The following is a 26,366-nucleotide window of genomic DNA, read 5'->3' on the forward strand; positions in this document are numbered from 1 at the left end:
ACTCGGACAAAAAGTAGTTTTTCCAGGGAGAATGAGGCTGTTGCTACGGACAGGTTTTAACTGTTCTGTGAGTTGGAAGCAATGGCTGCAGCCAGTGTAGGGTTTAGCTCGGCTGTAGCTGTAAAATAGCGTCAGTTTTACTGGAAGAGCAAAGTCCCACACTGAAAGCTTTCCTTGGCAGAGAGGATATTTTTGCATGTCTCCTAACTGTCTTCAACATGACGTTTATCAACCAACAACTCCACAGTTCATAAACTACAGTAGTGTCAGTGTGTCCAGCTCAGGTTTCTACTGGAGCTGGGCATGTCTTCTACCTCATTTTGTTTTGTCGCCAATTTGCCTGTCATGAATGGGACAGACAGAAGTCCTGCCCTTACCAAACACTTGTATTAGATGTTTCCCAGAGGGATGTGAAATATATGACACTGATATATGAAGCAGTCTATCTTGCATGTTAGGTTGGGTGGCCCAACATGATTTTATTAATATAAAATACTATAAAATAAACAGCATGCATGCTTTGCTTCCCTAAACGATAATGGCAAATTTAGGTACAGAAAAAAAACTTTGATTCTGGTCCACTAAAGCAGGTTTTCAATGTTATTTTTAGAGAAATTAACTGGTGCTAATAAATACAGTGTGGCTTAGAATCCTAAACATAAAACTAAAAAATCCCTTCATTTATAAATTAGCCTGAAGTTCTTGGGACAAAGTGTCACATATGAACAGCAGCCTTCCTGAGCTGTCAGAGGCAGAGCTCCTGCTGACTGATGGGCTCAGGGTCGGAGGGAGGATCAGTGTCAGAGGAGGAACAACATTCATTCCAGCTCTCATGCTCCTCTTACACGCCTCATAACTAAACAAACATTATCTGTGGTGTTTGGATCCAGGCCAGCATTCAGGAGAAACATCCCACTAAAAGAATAAATAAATCTATCTGCATCCATCAGCTCGAGCCATGCTGCTGCTCACCAACAGTCACATCTATCAACAAGTTTCAATCAAAAGTTTTGCTCCAAAAGATCAGATATTTGACACACCACAAATTCCATTGTGTTTGGCTCAGATATGAGTGCTGGATGCAGGCTAGTTTATCTTCAAATGACCAAATATACAAAGGTCACTAATAGAGTTGGAAATCAACACCTAAAAAACATAAAAAGCAGCTGTTTTTGCATTATGTGGGTTGAATTTGTTCAACCAGCCAGGCAGACAGTCCTGGCTCTCCTCAGAAGCATGCTGTAGCTGTGAGTTGTGGTCAAAGCAGCATGTTTAAATACTGCAACTCCCTACAGTGTTGTCAATGAGAGACTCTACTTGTAGATCCATTTAAGCTAAGTTAGTTATCCTATGAACAGATTTCATTTCCCGGTTAAAGTAATCAGTTGTAATTTTGTGGAAAATCCTTTTAAATGAAACAATCCAGCAGGTTATAGGGGTGTTTTAGTGGTGCCTTAACATAATGGACATCTGAAAAATACAAAGTGCAAACAAGAGGAGAAATAACACTTTAAAAACAGATTAAGACTCAATCTTTAACCTTTAACTCTACATCTCAATTCAAAGAAACCTTTGCCTTTTTACACAGGGCAAGTGGTGGTGATAAGGCCCGGATAAAAGAGATGCCTTCGAGCTTGACCTTGGGAAGCACAACACAAGAGTTGTTGACAATCACCAAGCTTGTCTTTGGCTCTCTCCTGCCCATGATTGTGGCACATCAGGCTACATGATGAATCCTTAGCATCCTACATGTGTAAAACTCATGCACAGCTGTACATAAAAATGAAGGCTTTCGTAGGCTTAAAGATCACTGCTTTTTTTACTGAGAAATACCTCTCTAATCTGCTCTTCAAAAGTTTCTCTGTTCATGAAGTAAATCACTTCATTTGACAGAGTTCCTGCCATTTTGTGTTGAGTCAATTATTGACCAAAAAGTGTTGTAGCCTAATGTAAACACTGGAGTAACACTGCACGTGTGTGCTAAAGGCCTATAGTGTCCTTTCTCAGCTATTCCTACAAATTGATTCCCTGAATCTGCAAGACTTTCTTTAAGGTGGCGAGTTAGCACATCACACTTCTGCAACACCCCTGGGATCTCTGCCTGGGCCTCCACAGCCCTCCACCCACACACCCAGCTTTGGGATTCAGACTGGGTTAATCACATTAAACAACACGGCTGGTTTACTTTCCTTTCCAGCAGGAGGCAAATGTGACCACCCTGTAATTGCTTCCATACTCCCCCTCCCCTGCACAAAGATAAATACATTAGACTGGCAGGTAGCTCGGGCTCCTCCTATAGAAAACACAGACTCCTACTGTAAACAGGATTTTTGTTTGAACCCGATGCCCCCTCCTAGACACCTAACAATATAACGTGCATGTGTCTCAGAGGAATGCTTAGCAAGGCTTGATGGATTCTACCCAGACCGTAACTCCCTTTACTGTGAAATAAACAAATATGATTGAATTATGATGCAAGGCGCCCATGAATTTTGGTCTTGTGTCTTTTTTTATCAGTCTCAGGGCATGCTGCCGCTCTCTCTCTGGGGCCTTCGACAACATTAGTTTGGCTGGAAATAGACGTCTCCTATTTCCCTGAATTACCGCCGTGGGTGGATGTTGAAAGCAGTTTGAAAAATAGCACCTCTCATTTCTTTGTCTTTCCTGAAACAGGACACCGAACAGGAAAAAGTGGCACAATTAAGTAGAATAACTGCCTGTGAGTGTTGTACCACGGTCAGTACGTGACCACTGTTAACAAGCAGTGAAATTTTGATTTTTGTTGCAATCATGTTTTGATAAAAGTGACAAATGCAGCTGGAAGTTCTGTTTCTGAAACACTCCAAGGACACAAATGTGTTTTTCAGGGAGAATCTGAAATGACTTAAATTCACGTCTCTGGAGAGAAAATTTGCTTGAGCTGAAACCCAAGGTTGCTCTCAGAATGGAGTCTATTCATAAAAAATGCTGCCATTTAGCAAGGTCTTTCCCTAAATTAACTCTGAGCTCTTTATCTGCAGCCCTCCAAATCTGGTTACTGCTGTAGGGTTGCTTGGCTTTAGATAATGAATGTTTGAATGTTTCTGTACATGAATGTAAATGTAAACACTATCTGAAAGAAAGTGCAAGAAAGGATGCTTACAACTAAACCTCAAGGTCATTATAAATACGTTTATTTTATCTAAAACTTCTGTTGTGTTGCTTAAGAACATTTTAATTAATGTATGCATCAGAAGCCAATAGTTCTGTTAGTGAGCCAGAAATCAGGATAATTAAAATAAGGAACACAATAGTTAAACTAAATACACTTGAAAGCACTCCAGAGCAGCAGATAAATAATGTCATGATTGGTCCCTTCTGAAATGTTTCTCAGTAAGCTTTTGTCAGAGCTTTGGGCTTTGTTTACAGCATGCATGAATGCTGTTTTCTCCTCGTGTTGTTTGCAAGAGTTAAATCATTTCTGTCGTTTCCATTTGCAATTGTAGAGCTCGCAGAGCTCATAAAACTAGCGCGGGTTGAGCTCAAGCTTGCACGCACGTCATGTTTCTCAGAGCAGCAGCAGATGGATCAGTGAGGGACAGAGAGAGGGCTCAACATGAAGGAGAGAGAGTTTTTTCTTGCCCTGGTAAAGTTAGACGACTGTTCAAGGTTTTATCTACAAGTATCATGCATAAATCTCATTCACACTGACTAACACGGCTTCTTCTGGATGAATCACTTCTGATTTCATAACAGGATTTTTTATGACATGAAAAAAAAAACACCAAAACCAAAAAAAAAAAAAGGACAGAGGAGAGTGCTGAATGTTCCTGTCTACTCTGATTGTCTTTAAGTTGGTTTGAAGCACAAGTTAGCTGTTACTGATGCACCACTGTTTCTCCATCAGCACTCCTCTCTGCTGTCTGTATACGGGCCAATGACACATAAGGCTTCATTCATTGTGGTTGCACCACCTGACATTTTCAACTTATTCCAATTTCAATATGCAAATACCTTCAAACATATTGTTACGTTTTAGTTTTAAATGGGAAGTTTTTATGCAAAAACACTTTTTCTAACAAAAATATGTGCCCCTTGCCTGTCTGCAATCCCCCCAAGTACCAGAAAAATCCACCCCCGCTTTCAAAAAATGTGTGCTGAAACAAGCCATTCTCAGATTTTCCTCTCATGACCTCATGTGGGGAGATAGCACTGTCTCCAAGGTTCTGTTGGCCCTCCCTGCTTGGGAGAAAGGTCCGCCCTCTACTCCTGATCCTCCTCTCAACTGCCAGTTGAGAGGAGGATCCAGCCACATCCATTTCCTGAGAGGGGCGGAGTCAGATGGCTAATTAACATTTAAAGCTACAGAAGCTACAGGTCAGAAGAAATCCTGGCTACTTGAGTGTGTCATTGAAGATGATTTTGTTCACCACCTCAGTTTCCTTGTGGCTGCTACACTTCAAAGATATTTTAATACTTTCTGTGTATGTTTTGTGGTCTAAAAGAAAACCTAACAGACCCTTTTGCTGGAGAAACTGACTCTTTGTGGTACTCCTGAACATGCAAATCACACCTAATGACAAACTTGGCACAGTCTGCTTTGGCCCTGGCTCCGTCTCAAGCTTTTCAAGCCAACATCCTTCAAATCTCAGGCCAGACAGAAAGCTGTGCCTTTATCTGTCCGCCACCACCAGTCCAGTCCAGTCCAGTCCAGTCTGGCATGGTCCAGCCAGAGACCAGACTCACTGGGGAATTTCATCTGAATTCAATTTCACCTCTGGCCTCTGCTGCGGCAGCTTGGGCCACGGATACATAAAAGGCCAAGTTTCACATTGAACGTGAGAACCCCCTCATCCCCTGACCTTCATTACCATATGAATGGAGCACAAAATGGGACTGGGAGCAGCGAGGGAGACCCAGGAGAGAGGGAGATTCAAGGCATAAACGGCTTATTTTTAGAGCTCTGGGTTTACCTTTATCCACTCACTGTGAGTTTGTCTCCGTACGTAGATGTACAGATGTCACACCGAGGTTCAAATGCTGAGGAAAATCAGGCTTTTTACTGTCTTAAAGTTTAAAAACCAATCACCCGCCTTTTAAGGGAAGTGAAATTTACCCACAAGTTCAGCACTCAGGGCTCTAAATATACCAAACTACTGAAAAAACAAGATAGTTCAATCCAAGGACAACAATCTTTAAACTTCTCAAAATCCTCTGGTTCACATCACTTCAGGGCTTCATTTTCTTTCAGTGTTTCCCTTGGTTAGATTTCTCTCCTCAACCACGATGATCATAGTGAGACAAAAATGACTCCGTTTATCCTGAGGGGAGGGAAATTTTACTGCTAGATCACTGAAATATTCAATAAAAAACTAGTAACATTTAAATGAAATGAAGAGAATGAAAATATTATATGCATGATAAAATATATATTTCACAGCCTTTAATGCCTTAATGGAACAGTTTTAAAAGAAAATAATAAATAGGTGAAGTTTCAAAGATATGACACTTATATAAGGACAAAAAGAAAAAAGAATTTTGACTTTTTCATTACTATGACCTTCCAGGTTTTACAGTTGTACAAGTCTTTTTTGGTTTTAAGTCTTCTCTTCATTTAAAAAATCTTTTTTTTCCAATCATTTGTAAGTCAAGAAAGTTTTATTTACATCTCCCTGAATCATTAAGGTTTTCTGGGCGCCTTGTATTTAGACAGGATCTGTCTGTACTCTTTATAACATTAATATTAACTGAATCCTACCTGCCCTCTCTCATGGCTTGTTCTTGGTAGTGGTGATGGCTCTCTCTCACTCAGTCAGCAGCAAACAAGTTGAGGGACCGCAGCTGCTGCAGAGGTGATGTTTACACTTGGTTCTTGTACAGCTATTTGGGAACAGCTTATCTGCACTTATAAGTTGTTATAAAGGCTATCACACCGTACAATTTATTGAGTTGATTCATAAACTTGCACAGTTGGTTTGCACAGTTTAGGTTGTGTTGGCTGGCCCTGCCAGCTTACCTGTCTCATCTCCACCTGGCATGTTTACGTCAAGCTGAGAGCTGCACATTATAGGCTGTGCAATATTTTAAAGTTTAACTTTTTCACCAACATTGCTCTGGTTAGGATCAATCTTTCTCTCTTGATTATTACCTTAACTGTCTTGGGTCGGAGACATTAACCACTGACAAGGTACAGGCTGAACCAATGTAACAGTAGTGTTTCTAATCAGATGGACTCCCTGCCCTACCAAGCACACAGAGAGAGAGAGAGAGAGAGAGAGAGATTTTATGAACAACACTCAAACAATCAGTACTCCTGCCTGTGGTCATCCTTTGCAAGTGCACCCTGTTTAATGCCACTGTACCTCGGCCCTCCTGGCCCTAAAACCAGCCCAGCCCACCCGATACTCCAGATTAGCCATCACATGTTTTATAAAATATTTAATTCTGATATTTTGAGCTGATTAAAAACTTATCTAAAATATCGTAATCAGCCTCAGCAACAAGAAAACATTTTGTGAACACATTTTTTTCTGAGAAAAAAGGGAAATTATAGTTTGTCTCAGTTTTATATGACTTTATTCTATTGTTTTTTGCAGCCTTCCAACTTCAAATCAAGTAGAAGGGGCAATGCATGTAAATACATGATTTATTATTTTGATGCTCCAATCATACTTTAGCAACATTTAACTGAGAACATGGAGGCATTTTTTTGGTGTCTGTCAAATAATTAACACTTAATCTGTTATACGGGCAACAAAAGGGTCATTTTAACCTGAAAGAAAGTTATGCTTGATACCTGAAAGGACCTTTTTGTTCTTCCTCCTACATCTCTTTCCACTAAATTTCATTGCCAGGGAGTAGGGACACACCCTGGTGAGTGTAGTCTCCATGGTGATAAAACATTTGCATGGATTTAGTGATTAAAAAAAGATGAAGAATTCAATGTCAAAACACATTAATTAAGAGAAAAATATTGAGTTATATCAGTATTACAAAAAGAGGACTTTAAAGGAGAAAGGGCTTTTGGGTATTTTTAAAGGGACTCTTTTAAAAGATAATAATTCATTGCTTTTAAAGTCATTAGAATTAAATTTGACGAGAAATACTTCAGAAGAAATTTTTGGAGCAAAACAGCTTCTATTTTTTAAAATAATTTATCTTTAAAATAATTCAAAATCAAAATTGGTTAAAATGTTAGACATGTCACAGCATTAGTGAAAATATGCCATACAGCGTTCTAAACACTAATTGTAGTCAGTGATGTGTTTGGTTAATAGCTCTAGTGTAAAACATTCAGGCGTGATCTTAATGCACTCTGTCAGTGTTGTCCTCCTTTAACCCCAAAGCACTGAGAGGAAGAGGACGAGAGGTGAGAGTAAAGGCAGGGGGAGGAGGTGGGGGAGTGACGGTGGTGGGTGGTTAAGAGACAGGAGGAACAGTCGGCTAGTCTGTGGAGAGCTGCAGCCACACCCAGGATGAACTGAGCGCGCTCTGTAACCTCACAATCACTTGGCAGGAACTGTGATGGGATCTTACAGCTACAGTCAGAGCAATAAGGTACATGTACAAATGCAGGCATACACTAAAGTAGAATAAGCAGCTGTAGAAGATGGGTTTCACTAAGAATCCCCGGTATGCACAGTTTTGTTAATCTGTGTAAAACTCAGTGATGTGATGTCTAATGCTGTCAAAAAAAAACCTTAATTTCATGGCAGCTATAAACGCCTCAAATCAATATTATACTCTGTTTGCAAACAATGCTCATTAATCAGAATGTACATGACAAACACAGCTGGTTTAATGATATATTTTTGTTCAGCTTGTTCAGTCCATACATCATTGAGTGCTGAGTAGGAAAAAGTTTAAAAATGTACAGGGAAACTATACTCACAAGTCAAAAAGGTCATTGTTTTGTACAGTGCGAAAGCACAATTTCTACGATCTATTTCTTCCTTATTTTAATTTAATAAGGGAGTTAAAAAACAGTGCAACCAGCCTGTTCCACTTTGTGAGCACATTGTGAAATAGTGCAGCGGGGGACAAGTGAGGAACCATGAAGTGAGTGAAGAGCTTTGCAGAGGGTCGCTGACTGTCAAGACTGTTGCTAAACAAAAAGGTCAGCAGGTTTGGTGCACAGTGATGTCTGCATGTCTGCTCCTCATTCCCACTGATCTTTATCTCTTTAGCAGTGCAATAGACATGTTATACATGCTTCTGTGTTACACCCATTTCAATCTCATCTAAACAGTTTTTAAACATCAAAACAACTCAGAATTGTAATGTATAACTTTTATATAACAGCCAATTAAATGTCAGGTTTAAATCTGGCTCTGGCTCACAAACTTTGGGTGATTTCCCACCCAAACCAAGGATCACATTTTTGTTACACTGTATATATTAAATGGTTTTGGTTTCACACTGTAATTATGCAAAGACACTTTACATGGCAAACCTATGTGATACTGTTATCAACTACATGGGTTGAATGTCTCCATAGTTTACATTGATTGAGATTGGTCGGTGGACGTCTGACGTCAGCACGCTAAATAATGTGCATAGCTTGTATGTTGTAAATGATGAATGAAATAGTTATTTCCACCATCTGATTAGTTTATTTTAATACTACCAATAGTGCCAACACAAAGAACAGTATAAGGCTAGCCCGGGTTACCTTATGACCTTCCTTATTAGACAATACTTCAGTTATTCTAGCCAGAGATGGAGAAAATAGTATACAATCCAGCAAGCCATTGCAACGCTGACTCAGGAGAGAAGTAAAGTGGTGTGATTTGTTGAAGCACTGCTTTTTCACAGAGTATCGTGCACCTTCATGAAGCTTCCTGCTGCCATGCTTTCTCACTGGGCATGAGCCTGACCATGGTTAAGTTTGGTCTGGACCAAGACCACCTCTCTTGGTTGGACCAAGGTTTGGCTTTTTGGTCCAGACAGTGGTCCAGGGGAGGTTTCATACCTGTCATTTAGGTTTGGATCAAACTGAAAAGACTGAAAGTCCGGACCGAATGATGTAGGTGCAGAAGCCCCCTTAGAAGGATGGACCAGGCTAAGCTCTGAGAAAACTTGCATGGGATCGGGTAAGGTCAGGCGGGAAGTTTTGGGCCTGATTTAAGTCACACCTTTCCTGACATGCCAGACAGACTGCTTCATACATCCATGCCATATATTTCACATCCATCTGAGAAACCTCCTTCCCAAGTGCTGGGAAGGACTCCTGTCCTTCCCAGCACTTGGGAAGGATGGGAGTGTTAAAAGATTCACGGTGGGTAATTTGATGAATGTTCTGTCTGTCACATTCATTGTGGGCCAATCAGAGCAACAAAACAAAATGAAGTAGTAGACATGCACAGCTCCAGTAGCAATGTACACTCAGCAGGCAGGTGCTGTTGTAATTTATGAACGGGGAACTTGTTGGTGGATCAAACTCATACGAGTTGGTCAAGAGAAGAGCAAAAACATCCTCTCTGCCAATAAATTTCCTTCATACTATAGCTGCCGCCAAACTATAGCTACATCCAAGTTAATAGCTACACTGGTGGCAGCTGTTGCTACCAGCTTGCAGTACGACAAAACCCCACCCATAGCTATCGCCTCCTTCTCCTAAAATGACATTGATTAGTCCTGTCCATTATCCAACCTGGCACGATAGTTTCAGACTGGAGCTTTGCAAGCTAGATCTGCCTACTGACAGACACAGAATGTGGCCAATCCATCTGCTTTGCAAGGTTAAGTGGGACTGGGCAGCTCTGATGATGAAAGGACAGGACATGTTAAGAAGTGCCTGTACCCTGAGCTATACTATGGCTACATTCACATCACAAGAATTATGCCTAAGACCAAGATGTGGATTCTCTTTTCTTCAGTGATCAGACTCCAGTATCTTTGCTTCAAAACTGATCAAATAAACCAAACTTTGGGGGTCAAGTGTACTCAGATCCAGTCCTAGGTCCTGATATCACTTTGATTTTACAGTCATCATAATCTGTTTCATACCTGCTGGCTGAGGCAATCTACCTGGGCAATCTTGAAAATGTTTATCTATATCATTTATACTCCTAATAATATAAAAATAACAGGCCTAAGATTTATCAATACTGTGAGAAAAGTGTGGATTATTCTGCTCTTTTAAAGTTTGAATAAATCCTCATAATTCAAATTCAGTGTCAGACTGATGAAGCGACAGACTGAAAGCGACTTTCCTAAAAACACTGTTTCATAACTTGCTCAAAGAGTTTGCTTTTGTGGACTAATGATGAAATTGCACGGTTTAGACTTTGGGTATTCTTACTGTCAACTTTAGCTCAGAATTTGACTTGAACATTTTTCTTCATGAATATCTATAAATGGTCTTTGAAGTATAAACCTATATTTATTCATAATTTATCTTTTATAGGTTCTCACATATTTGAAATAAATGCATTATTTAATAGTAAGTAGCTCTGAGTGGGTGAAAACAAAAAGAATAAAAGGATGGACTTGTGTTTTTATGGAAGCCTGAATGTGATTTGGTGGTTTGCCTCGTGCGGTGGGCTCCCTTGGGGTTGAGTAGGATGCTCTGAAACAGCAGGAGATTTGGAGCGAAAGATATAAAAAGATATGTGAGCATATAGATTTGAATATATGAATATAATAAGCAGTTAATGTTGAAGAGAACTTTTTCTTCTGTTTAATTTGGTGCGAGGAGAAGTCAGCTAGAGTGGTCAGACACACCTCCCCCTCTTCTCTTCCTCCCCCTCCTCTTCCTCATGAACAGGACCCGTGGTCATTATAACCCTCCAGACGGCTTTTATCATCTCTGTAAATCTCTGCTGGCTCAGACGCGGCGTAATGAGGAGAGCTGCGCCACTGTCAACCTGCGACTCTAACCCCCACTGAGAGGGAACGGAGGGAGTGAAAAAGAAGGTGGAGAGAGAGGGCAGGTGTCAGTTAAAAACACACACAGCTCACTGTAACACACTTAAGTGGGTTAGTGCGAGGCAGGAGCACATTCAGACGGTATGTTCTGCTCTGGAGAAGAAGAGTCACTCCAGTCAGTAATCATCCTTCAAAGAAAATCTTTCAGCTCTTAAAGAAACTGACATTTTCATAAAAATGTTTGTTTTCACCTGTTGTCACCTCAATCAGCCTGCAGCCAGTTCACACCAAGGCTGTCAGATTTTCATATCCTTGGATACTTTCCAATACCACCTACTATACAACCTCCATTATTTAATAATTGAAAGCGTTGAAAAGTAGCTTAAAAAACTGCAGCTCTTCAGTCACACTTCTAACCAAAAGCTTCCACCAGAAAAGGAAAGTTAACACTGCCTGAAGGCTGATATTCAAACACATATGTGCAGCAATTTGACTGCAATATTAAAAAAAGAAATTACTTAATATTTGTATAGTTAATATTTGGTGTTCAGGACTTGTCATCCAGACGGGTATCAATAATGCTGATATTTCCACTCTTGTAGTGCTGAGGGCAACTGTAATTAGACTAGATTACACTGATTACACATTTCTGAAGCTAACAATAGTAATCACAATCCTGTTGAGAATCAAATATCTGCACTTTTGCTTATTTCTTCATCTGCATGACGGAGCAGGAAAAACAAATCAAACGTCCTTTTTTCGTGAGCACTTATGCAACACTCATCTGCCTTTAGTCTGTGACGTCGGCTTAGGCCATGAAGGAGGGAAACAAGAATGTCAGAGCGGTTCAAATCAAAACATCTTGGATTGGAGTTACGCACACTGCCTCTAATTTGTTGGCTGAAAGGACAAGAATGTGACAGTAAAGTGTGAACTGTGTCCCTGCCAGAAACAGCTCTCCAGCACTGTGGATGCAACACCAAACCTGTCTAGGCACCTGCAAAGATAACATCCTGACACAAAGCTGAAGTTTTGCTTTAGAAGCTAAAAAACCCTGGACCCTGAGTGATGCTGGAGGTGCAGGAACGTGACGCCAACATGAGGCAAACAGCCGAGGCTTTTCAGGTATCCACAAACGCAGAGATAAACAGGCATTGTGTCTTCTTTTGTATGAAAAAGCATAAAGAGAGAGCTTGTTTATATCCTTATTAAAATATGGATGTGTGCTGATTAGGCAAAATGTAAAGTTTAACTTTCTGTGATTTTACTTTCTATTTCTAGTCGGCATTTAAGTGGCTGGTTATGTAACAGACAAATGCCTTTAAATTCTCATTATTCCTCAAAATATTCGAGAACATCCCCCCAATTCCAAAAATGGCAAAAATCATAGATACAGTGCTTGACAAATTTATTAGACCACCACTCAGTGGAAGGTTTATGTCTGCCCTGAATTAACAGCATTGCTAACTACCAAAATCATTTTTATGTTTCTGTAATGTTAATACACTTCTTAAACAGAAATGATATTTTTAATGCTGAAATATAATTATTGATTGTTATCCATGAATTTTCAAATGTACTGTTTCACAAAAAAAAAAAAAATATATATATATATATATCAAAGAGCACTTCATTATTATTTCTTGATTAAGATGTCAAATTATATTTACTTGCATTCCTGAACAGAATGTTGTGTTTGTTTAATATCTGACTTCTTAGAGAAGCCCAGTGAGCCGGCTCCTAATTCGGGTATAAAAAGGTGAAATCATTTTGAAATCCCTCAAACAGTGCCAGCAAGTATGCAAGTTATCATCCAGGCAAAAGGACGCCATTCAAAATGTTAGTTTTTTGGTTATTATGTGTGAAAAGGGGACTGCTTAGTCATTTCAGTTTGTTGTTTGCCACATAAATAACAACAATTTTAGTTTTAAACAAGTTTTTGAAAGATTTCTAAAATATTTCTGTTTTCTCGTTTTTTATGACGGGTGGACTAATAAATCTGTTGAGCACTGTATGCTTCCAAAATTTCCATGAAAATGCCTGAAAATTTCCAATTTCCCTAAAACATCCAGTGAGTTTCACAAGGTTCCATGAAAAAAAAAAAAAAAAAAAAAAAAAATCAAAGCAAATTCCCCCTCCAAAGAATCTCTCCAAAATATAAAATGAATAAAATAAATTTTTAAAAAACTTGTAAATTTGCAACCAATTTCTTTTTCAATGCGTCAAGCAAATTACTTAAATGGTCAATGGATGTTCTGGACAATTATCTCAAAACAGTAGAAATTATGACTATGTTATAGGAAAACCAAAATGTCATGTCCTCAGATGTTAATGCGGGGTCTGAGGATGTTAAGTAAACACAGAATGGAATGTTGTAATGGAGCCTGAGCAGATCACTTACACTGTAGCCACTGTTGTCTGCTTTTACATATCCACACATGCATAACCCTTTAAAATGTAATAGCATCATTAAAGTCATCAGCCATATCTGCTTAAATCCAGAGGCTTTTCAGGAACAGTTTGTTAAAGTTCAGGCAAGGAACAAGAAGCCATCCATTCAGAGGTACTTGTCATGTGACTATGTGAACCAAACCGTGACCTGTGACTATTACAGACAAGTAAAATATCATTACACTCCTAGAAACAATCAAGCCTACCTCCACTTAAAAAAAAATTTTCACTTTGTTATTCTCCTCTCCACTTGAGGACAGACCTGGTAGAGCTCGACTTTATACCTTTTACATATCTGCATTGTGATGTTTGGACCTGTTAATGTGAGTAAATCACAAAAAAAAAATCTATCTCTAGCTTTACAATTTGGCAATTATTCTCATATTCTACTTTTATTAACTTGGCAAGGTGAATGTGATTTTAAGGTTGAGCTACAGATAACGTCCCTCATTCAGAAAAATGCTTTTATCAGAAAATGTTGAACAAGACTGAAACAAAAAGGTCTGATTTTAAATCTGGGGGGAAAAACACCAAAGACAGCTAAAGAGAGATTCTCACTTTCTATCACTATCTTTCAGCCTTCATTTGCTTGACTTAACATTTAGTTCATTTTATCTTTGACCTTTTTGTAAATCAGACCAAATGTGGCCTTTTTGAAAGAAAAACTGTCTGCAGTTGCACTGTGTATTGATGAAGGCTATAGAGAAATAAAAAGGAGATGAATTAAGAAAAACTCACTAAACAACGATGCCCTGATATATCAGCACTTGAATGTATGAAAGAGTGTTCTAAAGTGGTTGTAGATCTTTTCAGAGGAATAAAAATCAAATAAGAAAAATTTGGTGAATGCTGAACTCTTTTAAAAACTGAGTTTTAGGAGATAACTTTCTCCCTGTGAATGAGGCTAGATGTCTGTATTTTTGTAAACAAACATGCCATCAAATTGCATAATAATCTACGTCATTATTGTGCAATTATTCCAGTATTGATTGCTGTGAAATGACATGACCTGCAAAGTGACGTGGCAATGTTTTTTTAATATTATTTCTCTCAAAACCTGCCTCCCTCATCAAAACCTGGCTTATTTTCTGTGACCGTTTCTTTTCTGTTTTCCAGGAATTGTGCATACACATCAGACGGCTGGTACGTCTCTTGGGAAAACGTAACAAACAACTCCAGAGAGTCAGACCAGCTCTGACCTCAGTGACTGACTGTGTCGACGTGAGAGTGTATGTGTGCTCCAGCCGCTCTCCTCTACCTCTCCGCTCTTTGTGTCACTTCTGATGTCAGACAGAATAACTCTGTGTCCCTGCTGACGCGTGTGCAGCCGTTAAACCAAACACAAACTCTCACAGCTGATACATAGTACGGACTCTGACCCGCAGATGAACCCACAACGACAGCGCCGTCATCCAGCGTCAGCACAGCGGCTTCCTCCCGTCCGTCTGATGCCCTCCCACTCTGTCTCCTACCACCCACTCCCACTTATGTAAGGAGATAATCCTGCAGTCATTACAATGATGCAACTATTTGATTCCTGTGGATAAATCAGACAATTAATCTTTGATTAGGGCAAAAAGTATGATCTCTAACTTTTCTTTCTTTTTGAATAAATAATTCTTTTTAAAAATGTTTTTATGATAATGCTGCAACCAGAGCTTGTTTAGCCATGGATTAAAATTCTCAAGGTGCAGGACTGAACGGTGATCCGATTTTTTTAATGGACAGAAATAAAAACCCAAACAAAAAAATGGTCATGTGCAACCCCTTGCATTTTTTTAGTGCTGAGAATGCTGGACGGAAAAAAGTACAGCCAGCTGAAAAAGGGCAGACTGTGGACACAGGCCCTAATGAGGTATCCGTCATTACGTGTATGCTCATAGACAGGACATGACTTGACAAGAACATGGAGAAATCAGAGGCTTTTTCTTTACTTGTACTTTACAATGAAAGAATTCTACAGCTTTATGTTGCATGGTTCTAAAGTAATATTAAGGTTTCATACTAAAAATAAGTTTACTCTGTTTTTTTGGGTTGGCTTTCTTTTGTTTTATTTGTTAGTAAGAATTATACAGGGTAGTGAATTGTTGGAGGTGTCTTTCTCTTTAGAACAAACAGAATGATGATTAAAAATTGCTTAAATTTAAATGAAGCTATTACAGTACTGTGCAGAACTTTTAGGAATTTTTGGGTCATAAACTGAGGCTGGAGTAAGTCATAGATGTGGCCTGAAAGCTGCCTGAGGGCACCAGTGGATGGGAAGAAGGATTAACACAACCCCAGTAGCGCTCTGGATGTCCTTGCATATTACCAGAGGCATGGGGGAAAAAAAAATCTGTTGAAAAAATAAAGCCCACACCTTTAGGGAACAGTAAGAGGTGAATCTGGCAAGTAAGCATGGCCTAGGGTACTGTCCGGGTGGGTAGAGGGTTGCCATGAGCCCCTGGTTGTGCTGTGGATGTCCCAAGGGCTCGTAAATGGCCTGTTGTCTCCAGACAATTACCAAGGTGAAAAGATCTGGACAAAAGAGATTGACTCTGGCTAATGAACAACATACATGTGTCGAGCTTGACTCTGCCCCCCTCTCAAGCCACATGATGAATCCTTAGCACCCCACGTGCCCAAGTTTTATATACATTCATTTATATACAATATATGGGTCAATGACATATGGGACTTCATTCTTCTGACATTTGCCACTAAATGCAAATTAAACAGGCAAATACTTTGACACGTCCTTAATTTAATACTTATTAGAACTGGACGCATATATTTCAAAAATAAAATATTTTATGTTTTTGAGTTTTATGGTACAAAAAAACTGATCTGTTTTACCTTGGTTGTACCAGCTGACATGGAGAGTGTACCTACCCACTGAAAAGAAATGGATGATAAATTATGTATTATTATCAGTTTTAACCTCTTCATTTTGAAATAAAATACCCATGATTCAGCTTCACCATCTCATAACTACTCTGTCCCCCTTATAACTGCCCCTAAATGTAGACCGTCTACACTTAGGGGCAGTTACAATGTACAATGTAAGAATGGCAGTTACATTCATGAAATAGCTACATTGTAAACCCTACAGTCTAAGCAACATTTCAGAGCTGAAAGAGAAAAAGGTCACAGGTCTAACCTAGGCTATGGATCAACCACTTTTGAAAGTAAATACCTAGCTGTGGCTCACTTTGCTAGCTTCAGCTGAAGCTAATATGGCTATGCTAGCTACATAAGTAATGTTACTACAAAAGCCAATATAGCTAAGTTAGCTTTAGGAATGTGAGCTTTGGCAAATGTAGCTAAAGCTATTGTATCTACATGAGAATGTAGCTATGCAGCAGCTTTGTGAGCTTAGCCTTAGCTTCCTTATCTTTGAGCTACATTATCCACGTAGTGCACACAGCTAACGAAGCTACATTAAGCTACATTTGCTGCCCTAGAATGTTTACATGAAGGACAAGCTTATTTCCAGTAAGCAGACTGTTTACTCTGCTCCATTAATCAGGTGTTGCAGGTCAGGTTTTCAACTTTTGATATCCTAACCCTTATCCGTACCCTAAATGGAGGTTTAATCCAATTTTATTTGTAAAGTTTTGCATGTATTACCGTTCTTACAGAGCGGTCTGTAAGAAGGGCTGTCAAAGATGTACGGTCTGCAATAAAACCCCTCTCATTCAGTCTGCCTTTAAGAGCCTAACCATTTCTGTGGGCAACTCGTGGATGCTAAGAGTTGCAAATAAATTTGTTTTCAAATAAATGTGTTTTTTAGACAGTGTGTTGCTTACAACCTTTTGAAGGCCTCATTCCTCTGATATGCACCTGTCCTTGAAAGGTAAGTCTGAAGTGTTTACTTAATTTATAATTCTTCTCTTAAAACCAAGCAGAGCTGATAATTAGACCTAGTAGAGTGAAGTGGTTCTTTATTTTTCTTAAAGGCTCTTTTTCCAACACCAAGTGTTTGTTGATGGGGCTGCTTACTGAGCTGCGACTTATTCTTTGAAGTTGCATGTTAGCATTTTTATCAATAGTTTCCTAACTTTTGGAAGATAACAGGAGTTCACTTAAGTTTATACTCAGGGTTTCAACAGTTTCATTTCTTTTTAAAATAATACTTTTTGAACAATTTCTGCACCTGCAGCTCAAGAGGGGGGTTTGCTGTAAGCTTTGGAAGTGAAAATTGTTGATTGCTGTTGTTGCAGATATTTTACTTATTGTAATACTGCTTAAGATTTTTACCTCCATACTGTGAGGAAAGACTTTATTAATAACTGCCTCCAAAATTTTGAATATTAGAAGGACTACGGCTCTCCTGACACTTTAATGACCTCTTCTTCTCCAGACTCCCTGGCTCTTTCTCAGACCTCTCAATCACCTTTCCTCTGGTTTGGAAAAAAAAAAAAAAAAAAAACTTCATTTCACATGAACACTCGCTGTGTGGCTCCTCCACCAGAAACAAAAAGGCAGCCTCTTCATCATCCAGCAAAACCATAAGCTTCCCTTTATCTTCCCTTCCCTCATTAAACTCTGAATAACTCAGCAGAGAGGCAGAAAGGAGAAGAGAGAGAGAAGTGATTGAATTCTGCGGGAGGAATAAAAGCCCCTTGAGGTTGCCATTTTGAATGTGCGCCATGTCGAGCAGGCTGCATCCAGAGATCAGCAAGACAACAGAGCAGGGAAGAATAGCCTATAGACGGAGCTCCAGGCCGGCTGACCCACTGTAGATAATGTACCATGGATGTCATGTCATTGTACCGAGAGGCTGGAGCCACGATGATGACCTGTCACGACCCCGAAAGAGAGGCCAGCAGAAGGAGAGGAAAGAGCCATGAAAGGGAGGTCAGAGGGAAACGGTGGCACCAGACTTGATATCTCTATTCACAAGCTGCACTGGCAACCTGGTCGCTCTGAATACAGCCCAATTATTTCAATCCTGGGAAGGGGAAGAGCAGAGAAAAGGGAGCACAAAGAGAGAAAAATGGGTTTGACATTCAGGCCGGCCGGGCTGAAGGAGGTAACAAGTTCACGGCCCTTTCAGAAAACATGGTCGCCTGCTGTGTGATGGACGATGCAGCCTCAGATGGGACATCAGGGGTGGGATCCAGGGAGGAACGCATGGGAACCCAGTCTCCCAGGAGAAAGGGAGTTATCGTCCTGGCTGGATAAATGAACTCTCTGATAAAAGAAGCTCTGAAAGTTTTCTGAGCTGGCCCATATGGAGCAACAATACTGCAACACAAAAACATTACAAGACTTCTTACTCCACCCCTGAGCATGCAGAAAGGAGTGATTCATCACATTTTCTTTATTTATTCTCAAATCAAGGGTATGACCAAGTTAAAAAAAAGACTGAATAACTGTGAAATAAAAAAAGCTCTGCTGGAAATGTGATAAAAAATGTTGAAACCTAACAGAAGTAGATGTAAGCATTACTAAGAGAATAACGCTTCAGGAGATACGTCTTAAAACTGTAAATTCACATAGAGTATAAAAGTTTGAAGTCTATTTTCAAGCATAAAAAATAGCAAGTCAAGAAAACCTACCATCAAAGCCCGTAAAAACCTGGATTTAAAAACAGCAGCTTTGCTTTTTAGTGCTTTTCTCCAGACTGTGAAGGCGTAGTCTGTCACATTTGATTAAATCTCATTCAATTTGAATGAAGTTGGCCTGGTTCGACACCAAACAAAGGGAAGTGAATTTGACTTTATGTTTCAGAACCAGAGAATGAAGGAGAATCAATCTGAATTCCTTCTGATCTTAATGGGACTTCCTCTTAAAATGAAAACTAAAATAGATTTCATTTGGTCATTGAATGGCATAGTAGTAAGGCTCTCAAACACCTTTTAAAAAATGCTGATTAATTTCTGAGTGAATCAGGGTTAAATGCATTTTAATTGCAACCTACTGTAAAATCAGGTGTGTTAGCCATACTTTACATACTTAATTTTTCATCTAAAAAGTTTACTTTATCCTATACACCAGGGTGACGTACCAACAGAAAGTGCTTAGACATGTGACGCGATGACCAAAAGTGCGTGCAGCTGTCCTGTCTCATGCCACAGGAGATTAACCTTGCAAAGCAGATGGATACGCCTATTTCCGTGTTTCTCACTGGCGAATCCATCTTGCAAAGCTCCCATCTGAACCGTTTGGGCCTGGTTAGAAAGTGACAGGACCAATCAGCGTCAAGAGGCAGTACTTTCGGGTGCAGCAGAGTTGTGACGTTGATTGCTGCAGATCAAGCAGCAACAAGAGGCTGGTGCAACTGTGGCGGAAGAGCTTAGCGTGGATGCTGCTAAAGCACCAGTTTTATCAGAACTTGGCATTTCTTTGTTAAAATAAGAACCAAGAACAACAGTGAGTTGTTTTCTTTTCAAGAAAGACAAAAGTCATGTACTGACATGTCTACAGTCGCCATGTTTTACGTTAAGCAGTTCTATATGGTGTTTACTCCTTCGGTAGGGGCGCAGCTCGGCAGCGGCTACATCACCTGTTTTGTTGCTCTGATTGATGTGACAGACAGAACATTCATCCAACTCACCTCCAAGTTTTTTTCAAAGGCTCTGCCCTTCCCCAAATGCTGTGTATGAGTGGTTTACCAGATGGATGTGTGAAACACATCCATCTGGCACGCCAGGTTAGCAGGAGATCTTACGTGACTGAAACTTCCCCACATTCACTGTGTATTGCAAACTGTTTCCGCATTGCTCAGTAAATGCTGGAATACGCAACGACACTGAGCAGACCGGCAAGGTTTGTCATGATTTTCTTTTTGGTTTTCCTCCTTATTAGTTTATAATCGTGCATTTAAAAAAAAAAGTGCACTGTAAGCATTACCACTGAGTGCTAGTTTGGTTGAGAATACTCCTGAGAGAGAACAAAAAGTCAAAGGCGGAGGAGGGCAGAGCAACTTGGAGGCTGAGAGCTCAACAACCATACTGTAGCCAGTAGATGTACAAACTCCGTACAACAAAAACACATGGTACTAAAAAAGTGACACAGCTGCACAGAAATTAAATATCAGACTTTGACTGAAATTAACAAAATTCATCTAATAGGACACTCTTTCCCATGAAACAATTAAAATTGATGTGGATTTTTTTCAGCAATCTTTTGTTTTCAAATTCGTATTGGTATTTGGGGAGCTCGGCTTTAGATACAATTTGGGGAGGGTCCAGGGAAAAAAGGTTTTGAAGCACTGGTCCAGCCCATCCCCTCTTCATTCCTCTATATCACCTATTAAGTCATGGTATAAATATATGGCTCTGTGATTGTCTAATCTAACACAGCGACAATCTTAAACTAAAAGGTTGTGTAGTCTGGCCTTTGGCTTTAGACAAACTATATGAGGAACTACACAAACATGGTTTATTATCTTTGGGACATAATCTCGGAGGCCCCTGCATTCTTAGCGGTGCAGCAAATGTTGTCAGTCTGCACTATTCTGTCCCTGTGGTGAGTTGATTTGTAATAAACTCCACTAAAATACTTTAAAGACCTATTTTATATAGATTTAAGAATGTCTGAAATAAATATCAAACATTTCTGTGGCGATTTGATTTGTTAGGCTCACTAACAAGGCTCACTACGTCTTCATGCTTTGCTGGCTTAAATAGAAGCATCACTGTTGGTTTGTGTGGTGTTGCTTGTTTACCACCAGTTGGCAAAATAATTTTGTTTTTATGTTTTAGCATTTTTTGGAGTGGCAGGAGTGACTGTGAGAGACTCCTCTGCTTTTGCTTATCATGCCTGGGATTCTTCTAAATTAATGTTAAGGTTTTCCATGAGAGGATCCCTGTGGTGCTGGAGGAAGAGAAAGGATCATCTCAGTAATCTGGAGGTAACTCTGACTACACAAGGGAATTCTTTATTGTCCTTGGCTAAAGATGGTGTGTTGGATTGAGGGCTAAACCTTTGGAAACTTTAGTGTTCGTTGAGTCGAGGGGCACTATATTTTGAAAGCATAAAGGGTGCTGTACCTGTCTATATATTGCTCCTTACTCAGCGCACAGTCCTGATGCAATGTCAGGTGCAGAGTGCAAATAAGTTGGATTGAGTCCCTTCAGTATACATGAAAGAAACCAGAGTTTCAGGTCTCATTCCCTTTAGGAGCAAGGTGTGCCTGCAGGCCGACACATTCCTATTTACACTGGAAATTCAGTGTTTAGTCTTAAATAGACCACACTCAGCCTGGCTGATTTAACTTTTTTCTTTTTCACAGTGCAAATAAATACACAGAATGCACACAATAGACTGTATCAAATGTTTTGATGGAGGATTCAGGTTATAAATTGCTGAAGCATTCATGCCAAACAAGAAAAGATCAAAAAGATGAACAGGTAATCTCACTAATTATTAAATCTCCAGACCTGCTGTCAAGAGTGAACTGGATCTAGGTCTTAATGAGATCCTGTGAGCTCTAAATTTTTATAAACATAGGCTGTTATCATTTACTTTCTTTCTCTGCTGGTACCCCTAGATATTCTCTAATGCACGTTTTCCTTAACTGAACGTGCATCAGGACTATCCACCTTCTTAACAACAAATCAGGACCCAAATGTCTTTAATTTTTATCAAAACCAAATGTTTTTAATGAAAAATGGTGAAGTTTGGATTTCAGATGGAACAAAACATGTGATGGAACAAAGAGACGGAGAATTCCCTTAAAAATAAAAGCATATCATTTAGCTATTGCAACATGTTTACATCTGCAAATTACTGAAAATGGCTTTGCAGAACACTTTTGGGTCCCAACCCACCAGTACAGAACCAAGGCTCTAATCCACTGGGTCCCAACTTATTTTCATCAAGCCCCAACCCACTTGTAAGCTCTAAGAAGAGCAGAGGCCTGGAAGGTCTTACATGGACTAATTTTTATCATTCAAATAAAACAAAATAACATGAAACAAAAGGGTTCTTGCCTAAAGACCTTTGTATGAACTACTAATAAGTGTTTTATTATTATTTTAAAAAGTATGAGTGAGCCTTATCTTAACAACCTCAGATTAGACAGACACACCCCCAGGATGCCCCAGACCCCAGCTTGGGAACCAATGCTCTAATGCATGTGTAAAGAGTTCTGGAAAATCTGTATACATTTATGTTGGCTTGTTCGTTGGTGGAATTCAAGTTTTGTTTAAAATTTGTCTCAAATTTGACTCCCTGTTGCATGAGACCTTGTGAGTATTGAACTTCTGCATGTGTTAGACAGAAGTGCACACAGGGGAGAGCTTACAAAAAACAAAGAAAGAAAATGTTTTGTCCAATTAAAACTGAATTTATCTGCAAAAGCGGTGATATTAGACAAAGAAGTTCAGCTTGCGTGTGTGAAATAAGCTCAGTAGATGTATGTCCATTTTTATAATGCATCCTTTAAATATTAGGAACACACCGTCACAGGCTGTAGACTTTCACCAGGTTTTAGATGGTCCTAGGTGCACGTGCTTGCATCTTTCCTTTCCTCATTTTAAGACAACCACAGCTAACAAGTTAATTAGCTGTTTTAACAATGTGAGCACATGGTGGAAAAATGGTAACTTGGTCCGGCAGAAATCAGGAAAGACACCTGCACTTGTGGAGGAGAGTTTCTGTTGTTTGTCTGTGTTGAAGTGATACTAAAGTAACTTTGTGTTGGTAGAATATTTTTTATTCTGAATTTTGTACCTTGTGTTGAATGCCTTTCGAGTTTCCTTTTGTTCAGTTCATGGTGAATTCAAACTGAAGTGCTTGTAGCCTCAGTCTTTGTATTATCTGCTGTTTGTGTTAGTATTCCTACCAAAATACAGGGTACTCTTGGTCAGGCTCTGAAGGAGGTTTCTTTGTTCAAAACCGAGCTGAAAATTAAATTCTACCGGCTGGCACCTCTTAAATAATGAACACAATGCAAGAGAGAGCGCCTGCGACCACAACAAAAGTGCCTCTTTTCTCTTTGCTGATTTTGTCCCTTACATGTGTAGGCAGTGTTTACAACAATCTCATCTTTCAGTCTTTTAACAGCCAGTTTATCACTCAGCAATGATCTTAGTAACTTTGAAAAAGCCTGTGGCTGCAGCATGCATCACTTAGTCTGACTCTTCCTGCAGGGGTTAAAAAAAATTATGATACAGAAAAAAACAGTCTTATCAATGATGTTCACTGTTGCAGCTCAAAGAGACACGAGTGTTAATTCAAGTCTGTTTCATAACCAGATAAAAAGCTCTTCAAAGCTATAAGTGTTACATCAGTTTATAAAGAAACACAGCTTCAAATACTCAGACTTTTCTCGTTATTATGAGTCAAGCTTTGAAAATGTATGCATTTTCTAAAACACACCTGCTCTTTCCTTAAGTAACAGTCGTTTTGCTGTCACACTTAAAGCTCCAGGTTTGTAGGCAGGATTTTCTGCTCATCAGCAAACTCCAAATAATCCAATCTGGTTTTAGCATATGTGATGTGTTTTCTTGAGCTTTTCAGAGGAAGCATAAAAAGAAAAAAATCCTCTGACACAAAGGGAAAAGTCTATTGTAGAGTAATTATTGAGGGAAGAAAGAAAAATAACAGGGAATTCTGAACAAAGCAGCAACATCAGAATGAAATTCACGCTTGCGGATCGCGGGTTGTGTAAATAAAAGTGGAACGCCTTGCAGAAGTCAAAGGTGACCAAATATGTGGAACATCATCAGACAAGAAAGTCAATGGCAAAACCCGTCCTTTTAAAAATCTGCTTTTGTCATTCCTTGGAAAAAAAGAAATTTAAGTAAAACAGGCATCTTTAACCTCACCTAAATCACAAGAGAAACTTAGAGAGGACAGAAAACCTTCATTAGAATCTAATCGAAATAAGAAAGTTTCACTAACACATGTAAAAAAAGAAACTTTGATATTAAAGGAAATAAAACCCATTAAAACAGTGTGAGGAAGGAGCAGAGAGGATCAGTATGCGAGGTATGTCAGGGATGACGACAACGGACAGTTTCTGTAAACATTTCTTAGTACCGCTTATCACCGAGGAGAGGAGGCAAGAATGTGATACTCAGAAAAATAGTCATCATTTCTTCCTACAGAAAAATCCAGCAGCGATATAAATGACCTAGGTGAGGCTACGCATATTCTCAAACTTGGCCAGAGTATACTGAAAAAGACAAAATACATACATAAGAGAGAATAAGCTGAGTTATTGCAGCTGATTGCCATTTTTACAAGCAATTTAAATGCCTATATAAATGATACTACCAATTAAAAATGAGCATCTCAAATGTGAAGATGTGATGTTTTCTTGCTTCAGAAAATGTAAAAAGAATGTTGCTATACATTACAGGAAAACAAATATATATGTGTTAGTATATGACTTTTGATTGGGGCAGATCAAAATAGGAAATATAAATAAACATGATAGGAAACTGTGTAATCTGAGCATGTATAAGAATGACAAAAAGTGGTTGTAACGGCAGGGAAAAATAGCAAAAATTCAAAATGCTATAATAATAATAATAATTCTTCCATGCTTTTGTGTCCTCTGTGTGCCCCATTTTACAGCCTGGAGAATAATAAACCTGTCAACAAAGAGTCCCTGGGGAGGCCTCTGCTGACACTTGGCTGTCAGCAGCAAAGCATGCCGGGATAGCTAATGGGACAGGCCCCCGAGGCTGCCTTGGACGAAGGACGGCTCCAGACAGGTGAGCTGTCTGACATGTGAAATAACGAGTCTTTATTAAAACACTTTTTGCCTTTGTTGGAATAAGATCACAAACTGAGCTCTTACTTTAAAATAATAATCAAAATCCTAAATCCACTCTGATAAATCCAATATTATTAAAGGATTTACAGGATTTAAGGTGAAGCCAAGGCAGCATTAGCTGAAAGGAATAAATTAAGTTATAAATCATTACTTACAGAAGAGTTGTGGGAAAAATGTATAAAAAAACAACATAACAAGTCATTAGAGAAGATGATTCTCAGTGAGTATAAGAGATAAATTTTAAGATATAAAAATAAAAATCACCTTTTCAATCTCCATCCTGTCTGTAAGCCTCTGCACTCATCAAAAGGTCACAATTCCAGACAAACTCCATTCACAAAACTCCAAATTTAATCATCTCTTCCTACCTCCACTCTGATCATCCTCCCACACGTGAGCACCCATCCCACGGTACGTCTCTGTGATTTCACCTTTCTCATAACCACGTGGCTAGCGCATTCAGCGAGTTTTTCTTCCCTGAACACGTGTGAACAGGCATGTGAACATCTGAGCTGATCAACTAAACTGTTTCCATATGCAGCCCTGAGGGGAGCAGCAGCTGGAGTTTCACTGCGAGCTGTGGGTCATACCGGTCGCCGGTTGCTGACAGGCTGTCATTCACTTTGTCCCGTTACAAACAAAACAACAATTTTTAAAAACTCAGATTACTAGCAGATGTGAAAGCAGTGTTTGTATGAAGAGAGAATAGAGGAGTTTGGAAGCAGAGGCAAAAGAGAGAGCAGTGGTTTGGTGGTTCCTGAGCACTGACCTGCACTCACAGCAAACACAGCACCGGTCAGCCTCTCATCTTCTGTCTCTTCTCACATTTCACTCTCCAGCTCCTTCCTCACTGCCTTTTGAAGTTGGTCCCTCCGTTATTTCTGAGGAAAAAGTCTGGAATATGTCAGAGGAGGAGGGAGACGTCTTCTTCTCTTGTCTTCTTTCCTCTTTTTCTTCTTATTTTTCTTTATGTTCTATTATGCACCAGCTGAAACCTGCACCCACCTCCTCCTTGTCTTCCACTGCAAAAAAAAAAAAAAAAAAATCTCTCCACACACTGAGCGCTGAGGGAGAGGAGGAGAAAAATAACTCTATGAGAGAGAAAGAGAGAGAGAGTCAGTCACCTCGTCTACCTCCTGTTCAAATTTAGAGGCTGGATCTCGGGCTGCAAGGCGAACTCTACTGGGCATGCCCACAACCGAGAGGCACACTTTGTAACACTCACTTCCCTTCCCTTGTTCTTTCCTTCCCCCCTCCCTTCCCTCCCATCCCCTCCCTCCTCGCTCTCTCCCTTCTCTCCCTGCAGCTCCCTGGCCAGCTGGGATCAGGAATGCTGCTCGGACCAAAGTCC

The 26,366-nt window shown here is 39.6% G+C and overlaps 1 long non-coding RNA gene across 1 annotated transcript in view; it reads right to left on the reverse strand.

Moving 5' to 3' along the window:
- LOC121519090 overlaps nucleotides 1-26,099 on the reverse strand; it is a 181,984-nt gene extending 155,885 nt beyond the window's left edge. Inside the window, exon 1 of the long non-coding RNA XR_005992689.1 lies at nucleotides 25,785-26,099. This is a non-coding gene — a long non-coding RNA (uncharacterized LOC121519090). The remainder of the gene's footprint in view (nucleotides 1-25,784) is intronic.
- Between the last annotated feature and the right edge of the window lie 267 nt (nucleotides 26,100-26,366).

Source organism: Cheilinus undulatus, linkage group 2 (genome assembly GCF_018320785.1).
Source record: "Cheilinus undulatus linkage group 2, ASM1832078v1, whole genome shotgun sequence".
NCBI classification, from domain to species: Eukaryota; Metazoa; Chordata; class Actinopteri; order Labriformes; family Labridae; genus Cheilinus; species Cheilinus undulatus.